We start from the raw sequence: 6,492 nt of genomic DNA on the forward strand, positions 1-6,492 counted from the left end.
GGTGGGGAGGGGAGCGCATGCTCCGTAGGAAGAGCCAGGGCTTCCAGGGGGCAGGGGCAACCCAGGGAGGGAGAAAGGACAGAGGAGCCTTGTGCTGCTGGACATTAGGAGACACCCTGCTCCAGATCCCTGTCTTGGAACCAGGGCGCAGCCCGGGCCCCCTCTAGCTTGGCCAATGGGATCAGTCCCGACAGTTCCCTAAAGCCACCCATTCCTCCAAGGTGACCGAGCAGGAGACCCTCAGTCCCAGCTGCTCAGTCACCCAGCTCCCCAAGGACCCGCGTGGGGATGGCTGGGAGAACGATGTGCACGTGTGACCATGTGTCTGGTGTGTGCGTGTGACCTGTGTACACGTGTGCTCTGTGTGCTCTGTGTGACCACACTGGCTGAGCAGTGGCAGAGCAAGAAGACCACGGGAGATTCCAGAGAAAACCCCATCCTACAACATCTCATGGGTGGACCTTGAGGAGACAAGGTGGCACCGGGAACAAGCTGTCTGCATTCACTTCCTGTCTCTGCCCTTAGTTGCTCTATGACCCGGGGTAAGGTGTTTGACTTCTAAGGTACCCAGTTTCCTCATCTCTATAAAGGGGTGATAAAATGCCTAACTATGGGTTACAAGAATAAGTGAATTGGCATAACACATCTAGCACTGGCACAGAGCAAGCACTCTGCAAATATGGCTCTTGTGATTATCACTTCTTCAGGAGAAAGTTCTTACTGGAGTCTAATCTAACATTGCCTGCTTCATTCCCTGCCTCCCAGGGGAAGCCATTCCCTGTAGAGCAATCCCCACCTCTACACAAAGGCATCCTCTTGACCCTAGCTGGGTCTGTAAGAACATCAGCCCTCAGCACTCTATCCGGGCTCTTCCAGCCCAGACAGGGAGGAGAGGGGGAGCCAGCACACTGGCCGCCATGAGCCTGAGACCCAGCCCCTCCCTGGTGGCGCAGCCGACTGAGCCTGGCTGGGGTTGCCCGCCTGACATGGACAGCCGGCGCCTTCCTTCCTAGATCTCCAGATGCTAACGACAAAGTTATTGCCACAATAAAGCAATGACAGGCCCTATCTACACCAGTCACCCTTCACAACCGGTTTGCCCAAGCCGCCCCTCCCTGCCTCCTTGTTAGCTCTGCCCTGGCTTATCTGCTGCTGGAGTCAGAAGTCTTGGGTTTAATTGTGGCAAATTAATTATTGAACTCCTCAGCCAGCTCCTCCCAGGCACTCGGGGCCCCTCCCGTCCACAGCGCTGGGCGGGATCGCTGGCCAGACGGACCTGGAGTCGGTCCAGCCCGGGGACCATCCAGTCCATACCGGGCAAGGGACCTGCCGGGCGAGGGACCTGAAGCCGCTGAGTGAAAGGCTCTTCCTCCCCAGGGACACGCTTCCGACCTCTGTCCATGCACCTGGGTGAAAGGCGTCTTTCCTAGTACGCGCCCACTGCCTTACCCTTGGGAATGGGTCGGTGCTGGGCCGACTCTCATCTGCTTGCTTCCGCTGAGCGGGGTGAGCACATGCCCGGTCGGTGTGGACGTGGTGAGGACCGATGAGTGTCCCCCCCCCCCCAGTCTGTTTGTTGTGTAACAGTCGTATCTACGCAGTAACCCACGGCACTCATTCACTTGATCACACCGAGGTGTGCAGCACGGTCCACTAATTGCACCCAGGTGTGGGCGCCACAGCCGCGTCTCCTCCTAAGAGGTGGCGGAAGGTGGTGCTGTTGCCGTCCCGGCCCAGCTTACAGAGCAGGAGACCAGAGGCGCAGGGAGTTGGCCTTCCTGGCTCAGGACCCCAGGGAGTGGCGAACCAGGGCTCGCTCCCAGGCCTCACCAGCACGCCTGAGCTTCGAGTTCTGCTGCTTCCAAGAGGACGGGCCTGCCGGATGTTGTCCACGGTCCCTGGGTTTCCATGGTGACTTTGCCACACACATGTGGATCCCCAAACAACGCGTGGCTCAGTCGAGCTTTTGGGTTTCATAAAGGTGGCCTTAAGTCACCCAGGGCCTGCAGCCCCCCGACCATGGCAGGAGCGTGTCCTCCTCCACTGCCTGCTCCCCTCTCCACCAGCACCCTGGGAATAGTCAGAGCTACTGGAATTTCTATTGAGGGGTATATCCTTTGCAAAGGGTTGTGGAGTTTACGGAACTGTTGCTCATCGGCGTCTCTTTGTGGCATGTCCTTGCTCCCTTCTTTTCCCAGCCATCTGGAAGACACTCTGCAACGAGGACCATGAAATGGGACCCGTGTGAGACAGTTTCTGGGCGTTTCTGGGAACACAGTTGGGCACCAAGATCAGCGTTTCCTGGCAGTTTCGTGGGGGCAGAACGCACTGTTGTGGTAAGAACGGGCTGGGGAGCCAGGCGGTCCTGGTCTGAGCCCCTGTGTGCCCCAGCAGTTGCACAACAGTGAACCCCCCAAACCCCCTGGCCCACAACAAGAGGCTTCCACTCCTACGCTGCGGGCCTGCCGGTGGACTGTGGTTCTGCCATGCAGGATGGACTCCGAGAGGCCCCTCTGCCTGAGGTCGCCTATTGGCTGAGCTTGGACTGGTCATCAGTTGCTGCATGACGAAGTCCCAAAAAACTCAGTGGCTTAAATCAACAATATTGGACTTCTCTTGATTTCTTTGGGCTGACTGGACCGTCTCCTGCTGGTGGTACCCCCTGGGCTCACCCCTGTGGCCCTCATCCCACCAGCCTCCCTCCCCTGTGCAGGGCCCCTCCGTCCTGTGCCATGTGTCTCTCACAGACTGACTTCCTCCCAACATGGTGGGCTCAGGGGTCCCTCAGAGGGAGAGTGCAGGAGGCTGGGCCTCCTAAGGGCTGGGTTTGGGGCCTTACACTCCCTTCTGCCTCGTTCTACTGGTTAGAACAAGTCACGAGGTGGCCAGCTCATGTGCAGGCTGAGGGGACAGAAGCAGACTCCACCCCCGTGGTGACAAAAGAGAAGAGCTCCCATTGCCAGGGGAGGAGGGTTCGGGGTGGCGTGACTCACCGTGGGGTCACACAGAGGTGACTGTAAGCACAGTCCAGCGTGGTTGGGCTCAAGTCCACTTCTGCTTTATCTGGAACCAGGGCTGACAGGCCATGAGTGAGCCGGGATATGGTCTTCGTCGGGTGGACCAACGGAGCCCAAACCAAGCCAAACTGCACAAGCATCTCAAAGCCACAGCTGCTGTCATGGTCACTGACGTTCCATTGGCCAAAGCAAGCCACAGGACCAAGGCCAACATCACAGCGCAGGCGTGGTGGGAAGAGGGGTGTGTGTGTGTGTGTGTGTGTGTGTGTGTGTGTGAAGCTAAGCAATGATCCAAGCTTCAATCACCTCACTGTACCTCCTGAAATTGAAGACCTGGGCAACACAGGTAACTCATCCCTCATGGGACGATGGTAAGGCAAGATGACCACCTCGTCCCTATCTGCCTGGGACTCTGCTACTTTAGCACTGAAGGGTTTCCTCCAGTCCCGGGAAGGCAGGGGGCGTCGGGCCATCCTGTTTTGAAGACTAGGTGAGATCCTCCCAATAGTCCCTCACTAGATGTGCTTATGGTGAGGAGCCCCTCTCTACAGAGGACAAGAGCAACTTTCTGGTGGCCACACAGACCGTCCAGGGGATAACCCACATCTAAACCTGGTGCTCTCCTGCACAAGTGGCCATCTCCTGCAGATGCCCACACGTCCTGCTTCCCGGGACCTGGTGCTCGAGGTCTCCTCTCCCTGGTCCTCACAAGAGCCCCGTGTTGGGAGGAAACCTGAGGCCCAGAGCCCCTGTCAGTGAGCACATGGGCGCCCGATTTAGGCCGGAGTGCTGGGTACCCACAGGACACACAAGAGCTAGCCTGTAACCAGACAGGGCCCTTGAGAGGCAGGGAGGACGATGCCCTGTGAGGCCTCCAGCTGGCCTGGTCATTGGCCACTCGGCTGGGAAGAGCTGATCCTCTGCACCTCCATGAACTGGGCCTCAGGCAAGTGGCCCATCCTGACCCACTAGAGTTGGAGTCCCATCTCCCCTGGCCTCAGACTCACTGATGGTGTGGCTTGGAGCAAGCAGCCCTGGCCTCGACTTCTCCACTTACGTACGGCATGTTTTCTCTCCCACCCTGTGACGCCCTCTGCCATGTGAAGGTGCAGCAGGGGACCCTTGCCAGATGTCAGCTCCTTGATAATGACTTGCCATTCTCCAGAACTGTGAGCTGAACAAACTTCCACTCTTTATAAGTCACCTGGCCGGGCTGGGGATACAGCTCAGTTGGTAGGGTGCTTGTCCTGCATGCACAAAGCCCCGGGTCCAATCCCCAGCACCACAAAAAATAAAAAAATAAATCACCTGGCCTTGGGTGCTTTGTTATAGCAACAGAAAACTCAGATAATCATCTCCCTGACTTCCCAAGAACCACTAGGAAAGTGAGCCAAAGAGTCTCCCTGAACTAGGAGGGGCCATTTCAGGTGACCTGGTCACCTCCTTTCAGGTGAACTCCAACAGAGGTGGTTTATTGTTATTTTTTTTTTCCTAGATGAAAAAGAAAATGACAAAGAGGAGGCACATGGTCACCGAATAGCATCCGATGTGCAATCGACCCCAGGGTCTTGCCTGTGTGCTATTAAAGAACTGCCCATCTTGAAGCCACAGTTGTGCTGGACAGTGAATCAGGGGCCCTGCTCTCTGCTTCTCCCTGCTGTCAGGACACAGCCCGATGGGAAAGCAGCTCAGCTCAGTCAACAAAAAGGCACGAGTACTTACATACGGGACAGAGGAGGGTGGTGCAGACCCTGCCCGACACCAGTGAAGGGGTGAGTGGACTCCCTCGGTGAGACTGGTGAGGATGTGGTCATGATGCTATCCAGCACCAGGAAGACCCCTGCTCTCCCCAGGGAATCCCCACTCTGAGACCGGGGGCTGCCACTCCCATCATGTCCTGGGTTTCTTCCTCTTCCGAGGGCATCCAGAGGACAGGCACCTTCTGCTGGGGATGTTTCCTAAATCCTCAACATCTGGAAGGAGCTGCCACAAAGGCCCCCTTTGTGTAGCCAGGGAAATGGGCAATAAAATAGCGCCAGACCCCGCAAAGCTGGGCAAGGAGGCGCACGGTCCAGGGCCCTGGGAGTGGACACGGTGAGGTCGCGGAGAGGTGTGTCGGGAGGCACAGGTCAATAAATCACAACATCGCTTATCTAGTGCTTCCTGTGTGCCGGAGGCTGCTCAAGGGCTGTGTCCACAGTGTCTCGTTGACAGGAAGGTTTGCAAGGTGGTCACAGCAAAGGGGGACGGTGCCTCTGAAATCATAGAGATGTGGGGACAGCAGAGGACAAAGCACGGGCAGAAGATAGAGGTATCAAAGTAACGTCTGCACAGAGTCGCCTGGCTGCCTCTTTCTATGTTAACCACCAACCTTCAGCACCCCGAAAGAACCATCTGGAACCCTCTATGGTAAAATGGGTCATCTCAAGTCCTGCAGAGAGTGATATGTAGAGGTCCCCAGTGAAGTCACACCTTTGTCCCTGTGTCCTACAGTGAGGTTTACCAGTTGTCAGGGACCCTCCCACCCCACCCCCGTAGGCAGAGTGTTCCGCGAAGCTTCACTTGCATTTCAGAAAAGTCCCTACTAGGAAAGGGAGAGATGGGAGTAAGAACATGGTGGGTTTGGGGGAAGAGAAGAAAGGATCCTGGGGGAAAAGACACTCCAGGGAGCAGAAGGACCAACACTACCCCCGGTTTTCATTGTCATCCTTGGAGAGAGAGAGAAAAAAAAATGGCTACCTCTGTGACATAAGATCAGTAGTCCACAGGCAGACTTCTATGGCAACGAGAGCTTTGGAAAGTAAAAGTGCAACAGCAGAAAAGAAAAAGAAAAAACCAGTAGTGGAGCTGGAATGTGGGGTCAAGCAGGCCACGGACAGAAAGAGGTAAACGAAGAGGAATGATGAGAAAGGGGGTCCAACTGGGAGGTCTGAGATCCCACAGATAAGGATCCCCAAAGATAAGCTGAAAAAAGGGCGAGGGGAAGAAATTGTGAAACATAATACAAGGAAAGGAACCTGGGTTTCCAGGTTACACGGGCCGTGCTGGTCCAGTCCAGTCAACGAAGCAGCCCCCCACCAGCACCTGTGCCCTGAGATCTCCTCATGCCGCCTTCCCGTCCTCAGCGGGCAGGTACCCCACATCATTCTGACTCACCCTCTGTCTCCTTTTTCTGCTTAGAAGGGCCTTTGTGGTTATCTTGGTCCAAGGGGGAAATCCAGGGTCCTCTTATTTTGAGGTCAGCCGGTGAACAACCTGAATTCCATCGGCCCTCTCCATCCCTCTCTGCCAGGCACCAAGGTGTCCAGGTGCTGGGGATTAGGTGGCAGACATCTTCATCTTCTTCAGGAAGCCCTTATTCTGCAGGTTGCAACTTTGCATAAAATCTGGGTCATCTCCTTGAGGATCAAAGGGAGAGTGGACGTTAGGAAGGATCGCGGAGTAGACAGGAGGAGGGAGGGCAGGGCCCCTGGAG

General features: G+C 56.2%; 2 long non-coding RNA genes across 2 annotated transcripts in view; one reads left to right on the forward strand and one right to left on the reverse strand.

The window, feature by feature from the left end:
• Positions 1–3,115, reverse strand: part of LOC125613890 — a 3,660-nt gene extending 545 nt beyond the window's left edge. The window contains exons 1-2 of the long non-coding RNA XR_007344473.1: positions 2,994–3,115; positions 1–2,214 (exon numbers count right to left, since the gene is read on the reverse strand). The exon at positions 1–2,214 is cut by the window's left edge and continues 545 nt beyond it. This is a non-coding gene — a long non-coding RNA (uncharacterized LOC125613890). The remainder of the gene's footprint in view (positions 2,215–2,993) is intronic.
• On the forward strand, positions 2,129–5,739 carry LOC125613888. Its single transcript, XR_007344472.1, has 3 exons — positions 2,129–2,336; positions 3,074–3,363; positions 4,513–5,739. It is a non-coding gene; the product is annotated as an uncharacterized LOC125613888 (long non-coding RNA).
• The last annotated feature ends 753 nt before the right edge of the window (positions 5,740–6,492 follow it).

The sequence above is a fragment of the Marmota marmota genome, unplaced genomic scaffold, assembly GCF_001458135.2.
Source record: "Marmota marmota marmota unplaced genomic scaffold, marMar, whole genome shotgun sequence".
NCBI classification, from domain to species: domain Eukaryota; kingdom Metazoa; phylum Chordata; class Mammalia; order Rodentia; family Sciuridae; genus Marmota; species Marmota marmota.